Source organism: Canis lupus, chromosome 31, assembly GCF_003254725.2.
Source record: "Canis lupus dingo isolate Sandy chromosome 31, ASM325472v2, whole genome shotgun sequence".
Taxonomy (NCBI): Eukaryota; Metazoa; Chordata; class Mammalia; order Carnivora; family Canidae; genus Canis; species Canis lupus.
The window spans coordinates 16,740,269-16,764,512 of record NC_064273.1 but is presented as its reverse complement, the minus strand read 5'-3'; the positions used below and the strand labels follow the sequence as shown (position 1 = coordinate 16,764,512).

Below are 24,244 nucleotides of genomic sequence, written 5' to 3'. Positions count from 1 at the left end.
GAGAAAATTAAGGCCATTCCACCTTAAGTTCAACATTAGCACAAGTATAGCCATCTCAGGCCCCTGTGAATAAGAGCTGAAATTTACCTTGCTTCAGTACAGGAAAAAACAGTTTACAGCTTAATGCCCTAGAAAGCCCCATATTAGAATGAGAACAGAGCTCAAGCCAGTGGCAGGAAGCCCCATATTAGAATAAGAACAGAGCTTAATGCCCTTGAAAGCCCCATATCAGAATGTAAACAGAACTTGAGAAATTCCTCCATCCCTTCTAGAGGTCCCCTGGACCAGCCCATAAAACTAAACTGGAACCCATCTCGGGGCCCAAGTCCTGCTCCGCTGTGTCGGGTATACTTGGACCCAAGCTTGAGCTTGTAAATAAACCCTCATGTGTTTGCATCGATGTTGGCTCCTTGGTGGTTTCTCGGGTATGTAATCTTGGGCGCAACACTGTCTGCTTCTGTTGATTCTCATTTGCCTCTAGCTCAAAGTAATGCTCATGCCAAAATGGCATATTTGGGAGATGGCATATCCTGAATCCCTCCAGGATCCAATATTCTATAACTTGTAACAGAATTTACATATACATGTGGTATAAGACACTCAATGAATTTCTTAATAAAATAATTGAGTCATAAATATCTTTTATAAAAGTGAAAAAAGGTTATTGTATATTGAGCTAAAACAATATCAAAGTCATGATCCAATTATGATGCAATTTGTGGTGTAAATTTTCAAAAGAAATTATGTACTATGTAAAAAGAGCTGTTTCACCTTGAGGCCACTAACATTTTGACTCAAATCGACAGGTGTGTGTGTGTGTGTGTGTGTGTGTGTATTACTAACCATCCTTTCCCATGAATCTTCTTGGTGGATAAGGTTTATATAATCATAAATTTACAAGCTCCTTGCATTGAATTTTAATTTTTAGAATCTATTTACAGACATTTGTGAGGAAAATAAAAAAGTCTACCAACAGAAATAGTCCTCCATACAGGTATAGAAAGGAGAGAACACAATTTATCATTGAGGAGGTAATCTGATTCCATGTCTGCAGGTAGCCACTGAAAGACTACAAAGTCTGGGCAAAATCTCACCCAAGTTTACATATATCAATGTAGAAGGAAAGATCAATAAAACTTTTTTTATCCCCTTGAGTGATACATATTTTACCTGTCGCACAGTCTCCTGTAAAGCTCATGACAGATTCCTAAGTTAATTACCAACAGAATTAAGAAGAAAGAGTAATAGGAGTATTTCATAAGCAAAATAATGAAATGGCTTAGACATCACCAAGCATGCTTACGCAGAAGGACTTGTTGAGGGAAAGGATATAGTACAGCATTAGAAAAAGCACAGAAAACCCCAGGGGTATCAGAGAGGCTTCTGGAAGAGCTCTTCAAGGTAGTCCTTTCTTTAGTTATGCAAAATTTGCTTTGTCTTGGAGAAGAACCACTGATACATGTGTAAAAAATCTTTGTTTTGGGAGATGTCCTACCAAGTTTCCTATTGGGACTTTCATACCCCTACTCATAGGGCCAAACCAGAATCTGAACAGCTCTATCAGGTGTGAAATACCAAAAAGCAAGACTGCCCTGAGTACCATGAGTTGTCAATATTAAACAGCTCATTATAAATCTTTAGTTACCAGACTTGTTTTACCCTAGCCAAAAGTCAAAACCAAATGTTCAGTCTTAACAAGATAAATCAGCAAAGATCTGCTCCTGTCCAGTTGTAAAATAATTGTATGTTACACAAGAATAGTATAAGAAGTAAAGTAAAATACTTCTACTTTCAATTTTTATTTACCTTTTTGAATTTGACAAATAACAATGCTCAAACATTAATATTTGAAAGATAGGCATACCATCTGGCAAAGCATATGTGCTTATTTTTGCTTTATACTTCAATAAATACAGAAGAGCTAACAGAACTCCATTTAGGATATGCTGACCAATAAAATATTATAACAAAACCCTTATATAAATATATGACATTTCCATTAATTTTTGTCATTAAAGTTATTTTTACTGCTGTTATAATGACACAATATCAAATTAGTTGTCACAGGACATTTAATTTCAATTGCTTGCTCTTTGAGGATAAAAATGAAAATTTAAAAATCAATAGATATCTGATTAAGTTTTTCAATCTACCTAAAATAGCAGAAATAACTGTATACATGTTCAAGTGGAGTTTTATAAATTCTATTTTGTGAAAAGTTCAACAGTCACAAATGTGCAACTATAGTTCCAATTTACTTAGTGATGTATAATTCTAAATTTGTATAAGATTTCATTAATAAAATTTAATCAGTGGCAGCTAAATTCCTTTGGGTAAGAAAAATTTGCCCTTCCAGTTTTTATATAGGAAACTAAACTATTTTTCCAATAGTTTCATCAGTTATGTTTCTTTTTTTTCCATTTCCTATTTTAGCTTCACACATATCTATGGTATTTTGTTGCTATACTAAACTTAGAATAAGTCAACATCTTAGAAATTCTTCTGTTTTCTTTCCTGGGTAAAACAGACCTTTGCCCCACCACCATTCACCAAGCAGGTAAAGTCATAAAGTAATAATGGGAAAGAAAAGAATAAATTCCCATCAGACAAAAATGAGTAGAAGGCCCTTCTAGTACCAGGTGGAACTGAGGGGAGAAAGAAATTGAAGGAAAGGGATAAATATCCTGAATGTTCCATATCATTTTCCTCTCCAAACACACGCACACACACACACACACACACACACACACACACAGATTTCTATAAAGGCTCTGATTAGAGGTGATGGGAATGTCTTTTAGAAACATTCTGGGGTAGAAACATTCTTAATAAATAGAGCATGTGGCTCTTTATCTCAGGGTCATGAGATCAAGCCCCATGTTGGGCATGGAGCCTCCAAAAAAGAAAATAAAAAAGTCCAGAGGAAATTGTGTAAATCTCATAAATCTCATGCAAAGAGCTTGTTTTCCTTGATTCTAAGAGCATAGCCTTTGAAAATGTTCAGTATCTTAAAGATATGTGGTATCCAGCATGTCAATTACTGTTCTGCTAGAGCTCTGGATTAGAAAAGAAAGAAAAGACTGTAATTAGGCAGGTGGTCCAGAGTACAACACACAAAGGTCCACACACACCAGCCAGGAGGTGAGAAGAAGTCCATAGTATCAGGAGTCCCACAGTTTTAAAATGTTCTCGAAGAATAGATATATCAATAGGTACCTAGCATATGAAAAAAAGTATGGAAAAGTATGGGGGAAAATATGGAAAATCAAGAATGGCTTCTAAAGAACAGACCGCAAGTATTTTTAGCATTAGGTGCAGTTCAGTGTCAAATATACACACAGACATATACACACAGAGGCAGGACTGGGCAGGTGTCATCTTACTCTAGCACATAATAACTAGCCACCATACAAGGTGAAGTACACCTGTTTGGAGGCAAGTATAAGAACCATAAGATGATCCAGAACTTCTCCAAGAGAAAGTGTGGAAGGAAACCCAGACTTGAATGAATGTAAACCTTGAGATGATTATCTGAAGGAGACAAAATGAAAGTAAAAGAAGTAATTTTAAATTAGAAGAATCTAAGATGAGCAATGCTGTTGTTTGCACGTGTATACAGGAAAGAAAAATTTCAGAAAGCAAAGGAATTTATACATTTATTTCATCTGAGTTACAGATCAAAATTATGACTTTATCATTTGTTTTACAAGTTTTATTGCCCTTTACAATAGTTTCCTGGTCCAGGGGGCATATCTGCTTTTAATGTTGTTCCAATCACAGCTCCTAGGAAAGCATATAGCATTTAATAAGTATGGAATAAATATAGATAGATTGGATGAATAATAATTTCAAAAAATTAGTGAATTATTCTCAAATCCTATACCTACCTCCAAGTCCTTTATTTTTTTCAACTTTTTATTTAGATTCTGTATAATACAGAATAATATAATTATAATATAATTATACTGTATAATACAGTATAATATTAGTCTCAGGTGCAGAATTTATATTACATACTGGGCCAGATCTCTCCTACTCCCTTATCTTTAACTATATGTCCTGACAATGCCATATTGGCCATACAAAAGTTTAGGACTCTAGCTCAGGACTCTATGTTATAAGGTTTAAGCTTTATCTCTTCTAGAGGAAATAGAAAAGATTGGCCAAGGACTTTGTCATGGAGGGTGCAATGTCCTACCCACAGCTGTGGTTCTTATAATACAGCAGATAAGTAGCAACATTTTCTCAGGAGAGAAAGATGAGAATCAAGGTGGGAATAGGTATCAAGAATTTAAATGTAGGATAATATTGGCTTATTAGTGAGCCAGAAAGACAAGAACGAGAATAATGGATAGAAATTGGTGAGAAGCAATGTTCAATACTACTAGGAACTCAGGGCCTACCAGCTCTACATATACTTGTGTAGAAGCCTATTTAAAGAATATGGACCAAATTCTAATACTGAATTTTTTTGTGTCTCTCAGCATTTACCTCCATATGAATATTGAGGATTCTAAATTCTATGTTCAAAATTTAACCCATTCTTTTCTTTTCTCTTTTTTCTTCTTGCATTCAACTCTTGCATTATAATTGGCTTCTGGTTTCATTTTCCTTCTCTTGGTTACCAGTAAAACAATCTGCTCAGCTATCTCAGTTATGGAAATATTAGAAAATTGGAATGTAGGTCAATAGAATACTGTATATCTAGACTAAGGTGCAAGGAGAAAGAGTAAATAAAGATAGAAGTTTCAAGGAGTGCCAGGGGAAATATGATAAAGAGGTTTAACATAAGAGCATTTGATATTTTAGGAACAAAGACAAATGAGAATGAAGCAGCTACAGTAACTGAAAAAAAATATTGACCATTTTTCCCCCTAAACCGATGAAGTAGATAATGCTATGTATTTAAGAAACTCTGACCAACCTAAAGGGTAGTTAATACAAAGAAACATCATCCAAGCACATCAGAGTAAAAATGTTTAAAAACTAAAGGTAATGAAAAAAATCTCAAAACAACCAGAGAAAAATATATACTACTTTCAAAGAAATAGCAATAAGACTGACACAAAGATGGTATCTAAAATAGTGAAATAAGATAAACAATGGAATTATAGCTTTAAGTATTAAAGAAAAAGAATTGCTATGATGTACCTCTACATTTTTTCTATTTTAATAATAAAGGCAAAGTAAATATACTTTTAGATTTATAAAAAGAGAGAACTAGGGGCACATGATTGGCTCAGTAGGTAGGTCTTGTGAGTTGATTTCAGGGTTGTAAGATCAAGCCTCACATTGAGCATGGAGCTTACTTTAAAAAATCAACTGGAATTGTACAATGTATAAAAGAGAGAGAGAACTCATTGCTGGGAAACATATTAATAAATGAGCTTTTTAAAAGAAAGGAAATAATCCTGAAGGAAGCATAAAAATAAAGGAAATAAAACAAAACAAAACAAAGGAAAGGGCAATGCTTGAGTAAATAAAAATGATTATTAACTTTATAAAACAATGTGACAATGTCCAGTAGATTATAAAATACTTATATAATTAAAGGACATCAGAGAAAAAGTTAGGAAACATTAAGGGAATTAAAATATTCTCAGTATTTATGAGAACACTGTTATTAAAGGATAAAATTAAAACTATCAATTTGATTATTTATTAAGCAACTACCCATTTTAAAATTGAGGCAAAATAAGAATTTTTCAGATCATAGCTGGGAGAACATGCTGCCAGATATGTGGTATCCAACTAATGTTAAAATAAAATCTATATCATAAAGAGAAATGGTACCAGATAGAAACTTTGATTTGCAAAAATATAAAGAGTTCCAGAAATACTGTATTTTGAGTCAAAGATAAATTTTTCTTACTTTTACTGTAAAAATCATTATGAAACAAAACTAATCATATTAAAATAAAACTAATTACAATGGACTAGGAGATTATAATATGTAGAAGAAAACGTATGACAAAAATAACACTAACCATGAAAGGAGAAAAATGTAAATATATTATTAGAAGGTTCTTGACTTATGTCCAAATTGTTATAGTATTATTTCACTGCACATTGTGATACATTAGATTCATATTGCAAACACAAAGCAACTGTGAAAGATAAAATATGGAAAAGAAAATTTAAAACGTTCAATAGGAAAAATAAAATAGTTTATTAAAACTACCTAATACTCAATAAAAGGCAGAAGATGGGAGGAAAAGAAAAAAAAAGAACAGAAGAAATAGAATACAAATAATAATACATAGTATTAATGTAATTTGTAATTTCATTCAGTGCAAAAGGTATGAAACCTCCACCCGAAAAGCAAAAGTTGTAGACAGGAAGGACAAAATCCAACTATTTATGTAATAAATTGAATAATGATGCCCAAAAAGATATGTCCAAGTTCTAGCCTACTATAGAAGAATAAAAATTAAAAGGAAATTAGAAATAATGTGAACCGAATAATGATGAAAACAAAAAAATTTTGCCAAGCAATACCAGAGGAAACCTTATCACTTTAAATTCCTATGTTAGTTAAAATCATCATCACTATCATCATCTAAAATAAATTATTTAAGGAGCTAGAGAAAGAAGAGCAAATTAAATTCAAAATCAGTAGATGTTTGTAAACAATAAAAGAATGGAAATAGAGAACTGAAAAACATTAGGAAAAAAATCAATGAAGGGATTTAAAAAATTGACAAATCTTTAGCTAGACAGTTCAAGAAAGCAACAACAAGACAGACATTACCAATATCAGGACAGAAAGAGAGAATGAGACTATAAATCTTTTTTAAAAAATAAAGTAATACTGTGTATAAATTATGGCAGAACAAATTGCAAATGCACATAAAATGGATTAATTAAAAGAAAAGTTAACAAAATTTTCCCCAGGAAAAAAATAGAAAATTTGAATGAGTTCTATATCTGTTAAAGAAATATATGATTGAAAACGTTCTCCAAAGAGAATTCTCCAAGCCTATTTTCACTGATGAATTATAAAACACATTTAAAGAAGCAATACCAACTACATAAAACTTAAAAAAAATAAAATAAAAAAGACAGAATGCATCCTCAACTATTTTTTGAGGACACAATTACTCTTGATACCCAAACAGGAAAAGGTAGTAAAATAGAAGAAACCTAAAAATAAATATCCCCCATGAACATAGATGCAAAAATATTATCAAATTCAAATATACTGGTATATGGAAATAATATGTTGTGAATGAATAACATTTATCCTTAGAGTGGAAGATTTAATATTAAAAGTGTATCAATATAAATCATTAAAGAATGAAAAACACTGAGTATTTCTGTATGGACAGAAAATCATTTGAATAAATTGCAATACTTTTCAACATAACAAACTAGAACTAGAAAACATCTTTGGCTTGATAAAGAATAGTTATAAAAAATGTCAAGTAAAGGACAACCTGATTGTTGGATCTATTCTACTAAAACTGATCTAAGACTGCAAAAGTATTACCAATCACATTATCTACCCCTTTTTATGGGGGGGGGGGAGTGGAAACTGACACAATGAATCTATGTGCCCTTAAAATATGGTAATGCAAAATACTATGAACAGTCAAAAAATCTTGCAAAATAAGAACAAAGTTGGTAAGCATCCATCCCGAGTGTGGAGAACTATTCTTTTTAGAGATAAATTTGATAGAATTTCTAGAACCTTAAAAACACTGTAAAAACACTATTTCAAATTCAGATGAATAAATATATCTCTGTATAATTTAAAATCGATTTTAGATCACATATCTGGCACCTCTGTATATTCATATGTAGCAATAACTCTAATATGAGACTGTCAAGTTTAATATCAGACTGAGTTTCAACCACATTTTTATATTAAATACTTTGTACAATAAAATTCTATTTGACTCTCTATGAAGGAGTTTAGCATGTTTCCAAATATAAAATCATTTTTATAGTTTTAGCATATTATGATTGTATTAACTTGAAAAAAGATTCCTTGACTTTGACTTTGATGACTTAGGTCTAGTTAACACCGACCAAAGAAAGTACTGAAAAATCAAGAAAGACCTTAATCTCTGACAAGGAAATAAAAACAATACACATTTACAGAATTGCAACAAGTTTTATTAATAATTTTGAATTTCTGTGAGAATTTATTATATATTAGTACAAGCTAAGTGAGAATTTATTATATATTAGGTTAGAAGATAAGAGTTAATACCTTATCTTATATATGAGGAAGCTGAAACCAGAAAGCTAGAGTAATCTGCCAAACTGGCTATAATAATTGTGTCAGGATGTGAAGTTTGCATTCCTTCCAATGTAAACTACCACTTCCTCTGAATCTCTTACATATTCAAGACACAATTCACTGCCAGGAAGCTAAGATCAGGAGAGATGAAGAATCCGGGCAGAACTCTAGAAAATGGGTACAGAATCAAATAAGGGTCATACATATATGTGAAGTTAGATGTCACATTCCTTGAATACTGATAATTACTGATGCTGATGACATTTATTGCTATCTTGCTAAGGAATCTGGATTCAATCTCATGTTCATTAAACACATAATATTTTAATATTTGACTCATCCTTTTCTGAAATTAATAATACCTAATAAAATCACACACACAGGCCTATAATTATATATTTATCTACATTGTTTGTAAGTATATACATACACCTTCTCATGATAGATGTAGAAGTATGTACATAACTTATAAGGGGATCACAGTGTAGTTTTAGGGGAATAACAAATAATAATGCCAGATTTATGAGAAAATTATTTAAATATGCAAAAAATCCATGTTTATTAAGATCTTCCTTCCTTTCTCCCTCACTCCTTTCCTTCCTTTTTCTTCTTCTTCCTTCCTCCCTCTTCTTTTTCTTTCTGACTGCAGCAGCATAATTGACATACAATGTTACACTAGTTCTCTTCTGACTTTTAAAGGTGAGGAAACATGTGTCACCTGGGTGGCTCAGCAGTTGAATGCCTGCCTTTGGCCTAGGGCTTGATCCTGGAGTCCTGGGATCGAGTCCCACATTGGGCTCCCTGCATGGAGCCTGCTTCTCCCTCTGCCTATGTCAGTGCCTCTTTCTGTGTCTCTCATGAATGAATAAATAAATAAAATCTTTAAAAAAAATAAAGGTGAGGAAACACAAATCCACAATCTGTGTTTTGATGACATTTCCTAAGGGATTCTTATTCTCTGCTGCTATAATTTTATCAGCATTCCTACTTGCTACTCATTGTGATCTGTTCACAGAGCCAGGATTTACAAATATTTTCTCATTCTTTTCATAGTTCAAAGTGCTGTCTTTTGAACTAGGTCTTTGAATGGATGCTCATATTTCTTCTTAGGGGTCTTAGGATATCAATGACAAAATCATTTCTTTTTTCCTTTCCACTCCCATTTTGCCTGCAAACATATTAGTTGCATTTATTCTTTAAGAATCTTCCAAAGAGACTGCTTCTTCTCTGAAGATCATATTCTTGGCTATATTCCCTAAATCATATTTCTTAGAATATTATGCCATTTCTGGCTTTCTCTTCCTTGGGCTAATCCATTAATCACTGAGAGTTATGTCTACCTCTTTCAACATTCTACACAATCAGGTCCTCGAAGGTTCCTAATGACTTCTTAATCATAAAGACATTTTCTTTATCACTATCCTGCTTAACAGCTTATTTGATGAAGTAAAAAGAGCACAACTGTTTTAATCCAAATTTTGTCCCTGGGTTATTTTCCATGTCTTTTTTACCCACATACACAGAATTTAGATAATTCGCAGGACTGTGGTTTGACTAAAAATAATTTATGAGAAACACCCAAAATACCACAATTTGATGTTCAGTATTTATAGACTGCATTTCTCCTATCAATCTATGTTTTATTAGATTATAAATTACATAAGAGTAAACTTTTATTTTTTTAAAGATTTTATTTATTTATTTATTTATTTATTTATTTATTTATTTATTTATTTATGAGAGACAGAGAGGGAGAGAGAGGCAGAGACACAGGCAGAGGGAGAAGCAGGCTTCTCGCAGGGAGCCCGATGTGGGATTTGATCCCAGGACCCCAGGATCACGATCTGAGCCGAAGGCAGATGCTCAACCACTGAGCCACCCAGGCATCCCAAGAGAATAAACTTTCAATGCTTCCACAGTAACATATACAGTAGTGATCAGTAAATATTATTTTATGTATGAAGTTATTTTCCTCTAATCCTGGTGAAACTAAACAAATTCTAAAAAACTACTAGGCGTTTTGTTTTTCAATTTTTCTGTAGCATATTTATCTGGGAATAGTCAGTTACTCCCAGCATGTCAGAAATCACCTGACTGGTGTCTAAAGCTACATTACTGGGTTTGAAATCTTGAGTTCAAGTCTTACATGTTTACTTTGTTGATAGTCTATTTGTGCTGGAAACTGAAAATAAGCCCTTTTTGTTGATGTTCCATGAAACTTTGGGAAACTTTTTGTATGGTACAAGAATTATCAGCAATATTTTCCTCCTATTCACTGGTATTCTATCATAACTTATTTAAACGGTGCTCCCATCCTCTCAGGCACTGTTTGTCTAGAAATATATAATCTGGGACTAAGTTCAGCCAATTTAATTGCAAATTGCCTCTCTCACAAATATAAGTTTCTGGATTCTTTTCTTGGCCAACATTCTACTTTGTTTTCTTTTACCTCAGAATGTTGAAAAAGAATAATGATCACTGATTTTCTTTGTTGTTGTTGCTGTAATAATATATTTCTTCTGTTTATCTTTTTCTTCTCTTTTATGGTGGTAAGAACATTTACCATATGATCTATCCTCCTAACAAATTTTTAAATGCATAACACATTATTGTTGACTATAGGTTATGATGCTGTACAGTGGATCTCTGGAGATTATTCATGTTGCTAAACTGAAACTTTATGCATATTGATTAGTAACTCTCCATTTCCCCTTCTCTGCAGACCCTGGCAACCACCATTTCATTCTTTGATTCAGTGAATTTGACTATTTTAGATACTTCATAAAGTGGAATTATGTCATATTTGTCTCTCTATAACTGGCTTATTTCACTTACCATAATGCCCTCAAAGTTCATCTGTTTTCACATAATGCAGAATTTTCTTTTCTCAGGCTGACTGGGATTCTATTGTATGTATATACTATATTTTCTTTATCTATCTGTTGATGGACATTTATGCTGTTTCCACATTTTGACTTTTGTGACAAATGTTGTAATGAACACAGGAGTGCTAATATCTTGTTGAGATTCTAATTTCAATTATTTTGGATAAATACTAGGAAATGAAATTGATGGATTATATAGTAGCTCTATTTTTAAAAATTTTTTTGAGGAAGCTATGTACAGTTTCTAAAGCACTGCACCATTTTGCATCCCCACCAAAACTGTGCATGGGTTCTAATTTCTCCACATCCACACCAACACTTGTCTTTTCTTTTCTAATTGAAATATAGTTGACACAAAATGTGACATTTGCTTCAGGTGTACAACACAGTGATTCAACAACTGTATGTTATGCTATGTTCTCAGATGTTCCCCAAAAAATTAAAAATAGAAACATTTACAATCTAGGAGTTCTATTACTGGATATTTACCCAAAGAAAATAAAAACACAAAATCAAAAAGATATATGTGTCCTTATGTTTACTTTATTTTGTTTTTTTAGTAATAGCCATGCTTACCAGTGTGAAGTGATATCTTATTAATGGTGTCACAAAAAAAGGAATCTGCAGCCAATACTCCTGATGAATACACATGCAAAAATTTTCAATAAAATACAAGTAAACTTAATCCAGTAGCATATTAAAAATTATTATACATTATAACCAAATGGGATATATCACTGAGATACAAGGATGGTTCAACACACAAAAATTGTGATATGCCACATTAACATAATAAAGAATAAAAATTATATGATCATTTCAGTAAATGAAGAGATAAATTTAACTAAATTTAACACCTTTACACAATCGAAAACTCTCAACAAACTAGTAATAGAAGGAAAGAAACTAACATAATATAGACCATATATGGAAAACCATAGTTAACATCATACTCAATTGTGAAAAACTGAAAGCTCTTCCACTAATATCAGGAATAAGATAAGGATCCCCATTCCTACCACTTCTATTCAACATGCTACTGAAAATCCTAGCCAGAGAAATTAGGCAAGAAAAATAAACAACAGGCATCCAAACTGGCATCCAAACTGGAAAAGAAAAAGTAAAATTGTCTGTGTGCACATGACATGATCCTACATATAGAAAAACCTAACTCTAACAATTCCACAAATAAAACTGTCAGAACTGATTTAAAATTTCAGTAAAAGTTGCAGAATACAAAACGAACATACAAAAAAAACTGTATACTAACAAAAAATATCAAAAATTTAGAAAATAATCCTATGTACAATGGCACCAAAAAGATTAAAATAAAGTTAATAGATGAAAGATGTATATATGGAAAACTGTAAATATTGATAAAAGAAATTAAACACTAACAGAGAGAGATTGTTTTTATGGAATGGAAGACTTAATACTGTTACAATGCGCCTACTACTCAAAGTGATCCACAAATTCAATGTAATCACTAGGAAAATAACAATGCCATTTTATACAAAATAGAAAAAAAAGTTCTAAAATTTATAAGGATCCTCAAAAGATCACAAATAGCCAAATCAATCCTGAAAAAGAACAAAACTAGAGCGCCACAATTTCTGATTTCAAAATATAATACAAAGCTATAATACTCAAAAGAGTGATGGTACTGGTACAGAAAAGACATACAAACAAATAGAACAAAAAAAAAAGAGACTATAAATAAATCCACTCACATATGCCCACTGACAAGGGGATCAAGAATAGACAAAAAGAAAAGGATAGCCTCTTTAAAAATTGGTGCTAGGAAAACTGCATCTCAACATGATAAAAAATGGTATCAGACTCTTATCTTAGACCAGAAATCACAGAAATCAACTGAAAATGGATTAGACTTCCATGGAAGACTTGAAACTGTAAAACTCTTAAAAGAACACACAAGCAAAACTTGGCCGCTATGGTCTCTATGATTTCATGGATATGATATCAAGGACTTGAATAGACATTTGCTCAAAAATGGTATGTATAAATAAATGCTGAAGCTCACCAATAATCAGGGAAATCAAAATTATATTGACTTTCCATTTTCTATAAAATATAACTGAGGACATCCATAATCTGATCTCTGCCCTGTGCTCATACCACTTCCTGTTCTTTTTTTTTTTTTTTTTTATGATAGTCACAGAGAGAGAGAGAGAGGCAGAGACATAGGCAGAGGGAGAAGCAGGCTCCATGTACTGGGAGCCCGACGTGGGATTCGATTCTGGGTCTCCAGGATCACGCCCTGGGCCAAAGGCAGGCTCCAAACCGCTGTGCCACCCAGGGATCCCCACTTCCTGTTCTTTATCTCACTGTACCTTCTTGTGAATAGCATATCCTAGCCACATTAGACTAGTCGGTATTTCCAATATACTCTTGGTAACTTTCCAATGATGTCCATCCTTCCTTTACTTCTGGAATGCTTCCCTCTCATTTGTATCATTGTTTGAAAGCTACAGTCTGCAAGGATTGGCTTAGTTCTAATGTCCAACTGCATTAAACCTTTCTTAGTCTGAAGTTAGCATCAGCTTACTTGGCCTTTTACAATACATAAATTCTTTTTTGGTGAGGGAGTAGTGGTATGAGAGAGCATTTACCATTATCCTATTCTAAACATTATGTATATTTTATCCCCACTACTCATGTTTTAATACTTAGGAATCACAAACTCAGTCATGGAAATGTTTATATTTCTGAAATTCCTGAGGGATGATTCTTGTATACCCTTTTATTACATCTGTATAGATCTTTATATGACATAAATTATTTCTGCATATATTAGACCTTTTTGTTTGCTATAAAAAGCTTCATGAGACAAAAAGAGACAAAAACAGGATAAAATACTGTATGACAGGGCAATTGCAGTGAGCTCACAACACATTTTGTTCTCATTTAATCAATACCCAAACTGTGGCTTTGAAATACTTGGAGGCTTGCAAAATATCACAGTCATGAGTAGAGGCTCAAAGACCACTTCACAATTATTTTAACTCTAAGATTTGGTAACAGCTTGCATTTGGGTGGTGCGAAATAAATGTGTCACATTTCATGAAGATATAGCTCTTTTTATATTAATATGAAAGCCTAATTGCCTACCTTGCTCTGGAGAATACAGAGGGTTGGTGTGGACATGAGCAGTATCCGCTGTGTGCGTCAGCCTGGAACACTGAATCACAGCATGTATGACACAATATAGAGTTTCTTGTGCCAAAATCAGACAAAGAGTGGGCAGGAATCAGTTTTATGTGCAGCAGTCAAATCAGAGTTTATGTTTGTTTGTGGATTACTACATCATATTGTGGCTATCCTAATACAGCTAGCTCACAATCCTACAATTCTAATTGCGTGGTTATAGATTCTTCCAGGTTTTTTTATGTAAACAAACACCCTCACTTTGCAAAATCTTTTTCCAATAATGATACCTTTACATTTTTGGCTTATTTCTATAATTTGCTTATATGCTAAATGTTAAATGTAAGACATACAGTAGACATATTTTACTTGCTCTTGATTTTGAAGGGAAGCCTTTTAAAAATTTACTACTCAATAATATACTTGTAAGTTTTTATTGGTTTGTCTGGTTAAGAAAATTACTTTTGTCACTCATTTAGGGTTCTTTTATGTCTAATCATGAATGAGCATGAATAATCTAATGATTGTCTAAATCCATTGAAATAAACATGATTCACTTTCCTTAATCTGCTAATCTAGTATATGACATCAGTGGATTTTTAAATATTCATCCAACCTCGAATTATGAGGGAGAGATTATATTTTTAAATAACTATTAGATTCAATTTTCTAATAGTGCTACTTTTTAAAAATCTATATTTATGTGTAGTAGCCTGTAATTTCCTTTTCTCCTAAGGTTTATATATCAAAGCTACAAAAGACTCAAAATTTTTTTTAAATTCTTCTTATGTAATACTCCAAATTTTTGAAAGCTAGAATATTATGCTTCTTGAATATTTGGTGGAATTCATCACTAAAATGATTTGGGTATGATGATAGCTTTTTAGTTAATGTTTAAGTATTAATTTCATTATTTTTAAAAAGAAATTTGAGTATAATTGCCTCATAATGTTAGTTTCAGGTGTACCACATAATGATTCAACTTCTCTATATATTATGCTATAGAGTGTAAGCTACCATCTGTCACTAAACAATACTATTACAGTATCATTGACTTATATGCTTTATGCCATGCTTTTAATTTCTGTGACATTCATTCCATAAACAGAAATTTATATCTCTTACTTCCCTCCATCCATTTGACCCATCCCTCCATACTCCCTTCCTGTAAAAACTGTCAGTTTGTTCTCCGTATTTATACCTCTGATTGTGTTTTTTGTTTATTCATAGCCAAGATATGAAAGCAACTTAAGCGTCTATCAATAGATGAATGAAAAAGGGAGATGTGGTGTATGTGTGTACACATATACACAAAATAGTATATTATACAGACATAACAAAGAATAAAATCTTGTCATTTGCAAGAACATGGATGGATCTTGAGGGTATTTTGCTAAGTGAAATAAGTCAGCCAGAGAAAGACAAGTACCGTATGAGTTCACTCATATGTGTAATGTGAAAAAAATAAAACAATTTATTTCATTATTTAAAATGTGGAACCACTCATAATATCTAATTTTTAGTTAATTATGGAAATCTCACTTTTTTCTAGAACAATTTTCATTTAAAGAAACATTTAATCATATTTCTCATTAATTTTAATATTTCTACTACATCTTTAATTTTGTCTCCTTTTAGTTCTTTTCTTTTTTAAAAAAGATTTTATTTATTTATTCATGAGTGACACATGAGAAAGAGAGGCAGAGACACAGGCAGAGGGAAAAGCAGGCTCCACGCAGGAAGCCGGATGTGAAACTCGATTCCAGGTCTCCAGGATCACACCCTGGGCTGAAGGTGGTGCTAAACCTCTAAGCCACTCAGGCTGCCCCTTTTAGTTCTTTTTTCTTTTTTTTTTTTAAAGATTTTATTTTATTTATTTATTTGAGAGAGAGAGAGTACATGAGCACGAGTCGGGGAGGGGCAGGGAGAAGTAGACTCCTTGCCAAGCAGGGAGCCCAGTGCAAGGCTAGATCCCAGGCTATATTGGCTTGGAATCATGACCCAAGTCAAAGTCAGACACTTAACTTTGACGGAGCCACTAGGCACCCCCACTTTTCAGTTCTTAATTATATTTCTCCATCAATGTTGCCAGAGGTTGGCCAATTTTTATTAGAATAACAAGAATTTAAAATAGTTGATTCTCTGCATTTTTGAAATTCTTTTATGTTCTGCCTTTATTCTCCTTTCCTTTTATAAATCCTCAAGGTGGAGACTTATCATGGAATTTTCCAAATATTTAAGGATAAAAGTGTCCTGTTAAGTATGCTTCCAAATGTTTTTATGTTGTGCCCAAGATCGCGAATCCAAGAAACGACCAAGGAGCCCACACCGATGCAAACACACGAGGGTTTATTACAAGCTCGAGCCTGGGTCCAAGTATACCTGACACAGCAGAGCGGGGACTTGGACCCCGAGACTAAGAGGCTCAGCAGCTTCATAGGGGCCAGTGGCCAATGGGATACGCAGAAAGTTGCACAGTCATGCTGGTCCACTCGCAGGTGGCCGATTGAATTACATTTTACCCTACAGTATCCATTTGAACTGGCCTATCATTGAGCCGATTTTCAGTTCGGCAGGGCAGTACCTAAGCAATAAGCAGGTCAGCACAAGGCGGGTGCAGCACAAAATAGAGTCAGTCCTGCTCTGCTTGTCCAGGGGTAGGGGATTTTGTTAAATTTCCTGGGTCCCACATTACCCCCTTTTTCAGAGGATCCTATGCAGGACCCAATCATGGGTCCAGGTTGCTCTCAGAGTGAGCCAGGGGAATGATTAAACCAGGATTCTCACCAACCTTGTTGCTGTTCTCGCTCTCATTTACATTTAAGGCAGCACATAACCGCCCCCCCCCCCCTTGTTGTAAGAAGACTAATTCTAATCCCCTTCTATTTTGAAGGACAACCTCCTACTAGGGAGTCTTGGAGGTGGGAAATAAGTGAGAACGGCACAGTCTTAGCTTTAGGGGATTGTCCTTGTCGGGTTGGCTTTTCCATTCTGGAATAAAGTCCTTGAGAACAGCCTGTGGGTCAGCTGGCTGGATGTGGATGTAGTGGACCCAGGGAGTAATCCCGTCGACCTTGAGAGCGGTGAGAGTGGTCAGGATCATGATGTAGGGTCCCTTCCAGTGAGGTTGAAGTGTCTGGTGTTGGTATCTCTGTGCGTGTACCCAGTCACCTGGTTGATATTGATTGGGGTTTAAGATTTTATTTATTTACCCATGAGAGACACAGGGAGAGAGAGGCAGAGACATAGGCAGAGGGAGAAGGAGGCTCCCTGCAAGGAGCGGGATGTGGGACTTGATCCTGGATCCCGGAATCATGCCCTGGGCCAAAGGCAGATGCTCAACTGCTGAGCCACCCAGGAGTCCCTGTTGTTGTTGATTTCTAAATCACATTATGGTCAGAGAGATCTGTGTAATACGTTTTTTGTTTTTTTTTTTAAATTAAGTTTTTAAATGAAACCTTCTTTATGGAGTATTATAAGACTAATTTTTAAAAAAGATTTTATTTATTTATTCATGAGAAACACAGAGAGAGAGAGAGAGAGAGGCAGAGACACAGGCAGAGGAAGAAGCAGACTCCATGCAGGGAGCCCGACGTGGGACTCGATCCTGGGTCTCCAGGATCACGCCCTGGGCTAAAGGCAGGTGCTAAACCACTGAGCCACCCGGGCTGCCCAAATAATGCATTTCTAAAAAAAGTATTCTCCTTCTTGGACTAAATTGCCAGATGTATATATTTCAATCATGAAATCTTTAGGATAATTCTTCCTTGTTCTTATGCTATAATATATCCCTTTCAGTTTATTATCTATTTCTTTGGAACAAGGAGTTTGTAGTCACACAAAGTCAATTACTTTCCCATTAGCCACTTGTTTACTGCTAGTTTCTCTCTCTCAGATTTAATGTCATGAGACAGAATCTTATTCACAACAGTCAGTTCAAATTCACATGGTTGGAATTCAACTAGCATAGCTCCAGAGTGTGAAGAGATACACAACTACCCACGCAGGCAATACAAAATATTTCCAGGATATCTGATCTCAAGCCTTTACATTTACTATTTACACATACCTTGCCTAATTCACCTCACTTTCTAGCAGGGGATTGATGTCTTTAAATTGCTTTTAAAATTACTTTTATTCCAGTGTGGGGAGAGCAAATGATTTCTGATTGGCACATAACCTTTGTCCTTGTTTTAAATCTGGGGTTTTGTACAGGGATACAGACTTTTACTACAGTCATCAGAACATAGTACTTAAACTCCAAATCTTTATTTTAGAAACTTATCTGCATGACTATGTTTAAATATTTTCCAGTTGGTCTCACAATCCCATCATGATGGCAATGAGCACTGTCATAAGCAGTTATGCCAAGTTTTTCCACTGTCACTGAAGAAACTATGACCCCCTTCCATTTTCGTCAGTTCTTCCTGCTTAGCTGAGCCCTATAGATTAGAAAACCTGGTAAGGTGGTTCTCTAATATTAATTCATTGGAGAATTATCTCTACTATTATTCTTTTACTTTTCATAGGCGATAAATTTACTGAACCAAAAAGAGATTAAAAAGTTAAATTTTAGTTTTAAATTATGCCCCACAAGTCACAGAGCAGTAAAATATACTTAAAGCTGTGAAGGCACTGAGGGAGCCATCATAATTTGATGTTGCTAAGAGCAACTAGGACATTTAAAGAGGAGAATTAAAGGTAGTATATCTAATATGAATAAAAAATTAACATCACACTAAAAGATAGAAACATGTTACAAAGAAATGATAAAGACATCTTGGGGATCCCTGGGTGGCGCAGCAGTTTGGCGCCTGCCTTTGGCCCAGGGCACGATCCTGGAGATCTGGGATCGAATCCCACGTCGGGCTCCCAGTGCATGGAGCCTGCTTCTCCCTCTGCCTGTGTCTCTGCCTCTCTCTCTCTCACTGTGTGCCTATCATGAATAAATAAAAATTAAAAAAAACAACAACAACAAAAAAACAAAAAAAACAAAGACATCTTGGTGGGCCTACCTCTCTTTAGCTAGTTAATGTTTTATCTATTTACAAGTAGATCTGTTTCTCATTCAACATCTTTTGCTCAGGTCTCCAACTTGTATCCTAAAATGCAGCAGAATTAATTGAAAGAGTGTACACTTTGGACTAAGGCATATCTAGAGTTATATGATAATTCTTCAACTAATGTACCAAATAGTCTTGTTTTGTTAAACTCACTAAGTCTCAGGTTATTTTATTTCATTATTGTTCTGAAATGAAGTATATAAGATGCCTCATAGAGAAGGTGTCATACAAAGGTACAAGAAATATTATGAGCATTTTTACTAATTTCTTCTAAAGCTATGAACAGTAGCTAAATTATCCATGAATTGCTTAAATGTATATCATGGATCAAATTGTATAGTAATTAGATATGCTGTTTGGGAATGTCATTAAAAAGACATGACCTCTGATTGACCTGTGAGCTGGACCCAGGCACTTGGGGTCTGGTCTCCTCACCCCCGCCCCTGTCCTTGGAATGTGGGTTTGCTTGCTTTTCTGCTCCCATAGACTGTTGTTCCAAAAACATGGCCTTGAGATAGTAATGTGATGTTGAGAACACCTGCATGGTGTACATGACTGAACCCAGTTAAGATCACTTTACAAACTTTTAAGATTTGACTGTTAGGTGCAGAATTTATTCATGTTGCTATCACCCAAGACCAAGCCTTGTGTGTAAGTTCCATTCCTTAGTAAAACTGCCACATACCAACCTGGAGTGTCCTGCCTTTCTCTTTGGTCTCTCCTTTCTTTGGGCATGTAGTGGGGGGTGCAGTGGGATGGGGAGTGTCCAGATTGCTCCAGGAAATCTCCTGGGAGGGTTGTGAACCAATATATGTTCCCTGTATCTTCAATTGGAAGCCTAGTTCATCCACAGGTCTCATTATGAATAACCTTAAGTATTTATGAACTAATTAGATCATAAGGCATAGAAATAATATGTAAATTTGGTGTTTAATTTTTACAATATAAATAGCATTTTTCTTAATTACAAAAAACATCATATTTGGGTCTCTGGATAGATACTATGAATATAATCTTGAAACAAAAAAAACATATTTGGCTTCAAAAACACTAATGTTATCATAAAGAGTGTGCACTTTATTCTAAAGATCTATGTGAAGCATTTAGGGATTCAAAGATTGCTCACTAATTTATAAACAGTAATCACAGCATAGCACTTTCTTATAAGAAAAGGAACTGACCCAAGCTGGTCATAGGAATCTCAGCTACAAGAAGTTATGACCTCCATTTTAAGACACCATAATTAATAGGATAACTTTTTTTCTAGTTTCAGCAAAATTCTCTTCTTTCCATAATACACTACATATTTTTACAAAATACATATTTTTTTATTCTGTTGCTTTAACCAATATGAGATAGTTTTCTGGGGTACCAGTGTGACCCTGACTCTGCCATTTACCAGCTGAATGAACTCAGTCAGGCAAAATTATGTGAACTCTGTGTGCCTTTATTTTTCTCACCACTATAATTAAGATAATAATAGTACCTCCCTCATAGAAATGTTAGGAGGATTTAAAAAGCTATTGCACTAGGTGCTTATAATATTAAATTAAACAAAGTAAAAATGGAAGGTAGATAATAGAGGGAACTCAGGGGTAGTTTACACTATTAAAAAATTAGTCACAAGAACTAGAAATGCCTTCCTTCATCACTGGAGTTAAACACTTTCGACAGCTACTCAAAGTAAGAAATACATTTTACATCACAATTCTGGGAAACCTTACATACATGTGTATACACATAAAGAATCATAAAATATTTTTTATTCTATATGATACAGATTCATGGTTTTTAATTATTCTGTTCTACTTTATTGTGTTTGGTTAAAAAAAAACTGGCCATCATTCATTGCATTAATTTTACAGTCCACATATGTGTTGCACCATCTAGATTGAAAACAATAGTCTATAGGGTCCGTAGACACATGAATTTCTTCCAGGGCACTTTGTCTTTTGCTCTTTCCCTTCTTCCCCCTGATCTCCCCCTTTCTCTCTCTTATCTCCATGTGGCAGGGCACATACTGGCTGAGGACTTGGAAGTCATATATTTTCAGCTTTAGGGATCATATAAGAGTGACACTTCTCTACCAGCTTCAAAGAAAAGAGCCTGATGGTTCTGGTCTAAATCAAGCAATCAAGTTCTATTTCCAAATTAAATCCTACTGAAGAGGTTGCTCTTTTCTGGTTACTAGAATCCCATTGGAAAATAAGTTACCAAACACATAAATACACCGGAACAATGAATTATGCTACAAGTCTACCCGTTGAGAACTCAGAGCTCACATATGCCCCTGATATATATAGACAAGGATCCTCACTTATTTATATACATCCAGGAATTTCTAATCCAATGGAACTATCCCATTTGCCAATTCTGCAAATGAAGAAGCTGTTATGCCTATGCTTATATGTACTATCATATCTTATTCTAGAATATAAACATGAGGTACATGTAACTTCAAAATGTCCAGATGTTTCTCTGTAACCTTTGAGCTATCTGATCATTTAAACATGACTCCACATACAAAATATACTAGTGAATGGAAAAATAAGGCTATTGCAATAAACATTCTAATTTAGAAAAGCTACAAGATGCAGAAATATACAGTGATCGTTGGTATAGGTCCTCTGCTACAGGTCCAGTGATCACTGGTATAAATTCAAGGCTGAAATCTGAAGACTGCCCATTCATTGTTTATGTGACTATAAAGGCCCTGAAAGGAATAACCATACATCCCCATCCAGCTTAATGCCAGGTCTCCAATTTCCTCAAAATCTTATATTACTGCCCAAAGATTTAAGTGGGAGCAGGAATCCAATCTATTGATGTCCACCAGCAGAAATCGTTTAAACCATAAAATTTTAATGCAAAGTCCACTCTTGGACTCTGTCTTTTGACCACAGGAGTACAGACCTCAGTCTGTGGCTTTAGTCTTGGTATTTGACTCTGAACAATGAAAAATAATAGGTAAAACTTTCCTTGCCTGCCATCTTATAAATTACTCCTATGTATAAGAATACTATTATATTTGCCAAACATAGCAACCATTGGAGTTTTCTGGGAGGGAATAATGAATTAGGTTACCTATTTTCTTTTTGTTGCTGTTGTTTTAATTTCCCATTGATGCCAAGCTAAATCCTGGTATTTCTGACCTTCCTGTTTTGGTTTACCACAGTGAAAACATGAGGCAGAGAAGTTACTTTTGGTAGTTTCAAATTATGGACACTAATACAGTGTTGGATATCTGGAAAAAAGCAGAAAGGTTTTCATTTCTCACAACAGATTATATATATATTCTTCCTTTAGACAGGTTCACCTAAATTGAAGCTTTTCTCTTTAGTAGCATTGGCATTTGTCTCTTTTAGCACTTACTGAGGAGTAAACATAAGTCATGGACATACACCAATAGCTTGATTTTTTTTTAGAGGGGTATTATTTTTCTAAAATGTTCCATATTCTCCAAAAGCCTTGATTGTGAATTCTAAGCAACAAAACTGAACATTTTAACCAACTAGTCAGCTACTTAGGTATGGCTCATTAGCCTAGAGTACTAGGTAAAATACAAGATGCCCAGTTAAATTCGAATTTCAGACAAACAAAAAATAATTCTTAGTAGCCATGTTCCATGAAACAGTGGACACATATTCATACTAAAAACTTACCATTAATCAGAAATTTAATTTTAACTGGTTGTCATTTGTGTTACATGCTGTGCAAGCACAAAGTGGAAGAAGCCTCACTCAGCATCATGCCAATTGTGTTCCAAAAGTTCCATAGTTAGGACTCAGTATTTGCGTTCCCTAATACAATACTGCATCATAGTCACAAAGATTGGAAGGTCCAGTACTCATTGATAGATTCAGAAACTCAAAGGAGGTAAAATGCCCAATATATTCCAATACTCAAGTACTAGATTTACTAATACCTTATAGTTATAGAAATTATTTATAAATATTTCTAACAATTTCCCAAAATCTAAAATAGATTTCTGTGATGGTAGTCTCACCTTCACTATATGTTACTTCTGATTATTAGCATTCCTACCTAAAGAGGTTGAGGTGAATAAGAATTTGAAGGACACCTGAATACATTACCCTAAAATATGCCTCTTTTACATGAAAGTTATTTTGAGCTGAAGGCAATTAAGAAGCAGCAAACCCAAAGCAAGCTCCCCCTCTCTAGCCTAAAAGCAGGATATCGTATCTCCTTTTACTGGAGACAAATTCTTATCAGTCTAGAAAAGACAACAGAGGAATCTGCAAACCTTACTTCATTAGTTTCCTAGCATTATATTTACCTTCCCAGACTGCTGTCCTTGGAAGCCTAGAACTGCTGCCTTTCATCTTGTCATTTTTCTACAACTTTATTGTTCTTTGTTGAAAATACAATATAAGCCTTAGCTCTAAACAACTGCTTTGAATCACCTTTGTTTAGGTTTCTTCTATGTGGTACGTGTTGCATATGTTAAAAAACTGATTTTTCTCTTGTTATTCTGTCCTTCTGTTAAAAGTTCCAGCTGACAACTTAAGATAGGTAAAGTTACACTTCCCCTACATAGTTTAAGAAGTTACTTTCTGTAACCTACAAGAGGATATGTATTTGTTTGTGATTTTCAGATCTGGACATAATTCTCATAGCCACAATTCTTATATTTTCAACCTAATAATTTTCATTTGCATGCACCTAAACTAAATAAATATAAAATCAAGGCCATTATGCTCTTACCAACTCTGGCCATGTATTAAGTTGACCTTAACAATCTTAAAGATGAGGTGCTTCACCATTTTCAGATGGCTTTTAATATTCTTTTTTAGGGCCATCACCAAATCATTCTAACTCCTTGTTCATGTATTTTGTTATGTATAACACTTTCTTTTAATCATCCC

At 34.2% G+C, this 24,244-nt stretch overlaps 1 long non-coding RNA gene across 15 annotated transcripts in view; it reads right to left on the bottom strand.

Moving 5' to 3' along the window:
• The window catches only part of LOC112661817 (uncharacterized), a 268,322-nt gene that overhangs the window by 188,490 nt on the left and 55,588 nt on the right, over positions 1 to 24,244 (bottom strand). For 14 of the 15 annotated variants that reach the window (XR_007407603.1, XR_007407613.1, XR_007407609.1 and 11 more), the window contains one exon: positions 22,443 to 22,602. The exons of the other annotated variant lie outside the window; for it this stretch is intronic. This is a non-coding gene — a long non-coding RNA (uncharacterized LOC112661817). The remainder of the gene's footprint in view (positions 1 to 22,442; positions 22,603 to 24,244) is intronic. 15 annotated transcript variants of the gene reach the window in all.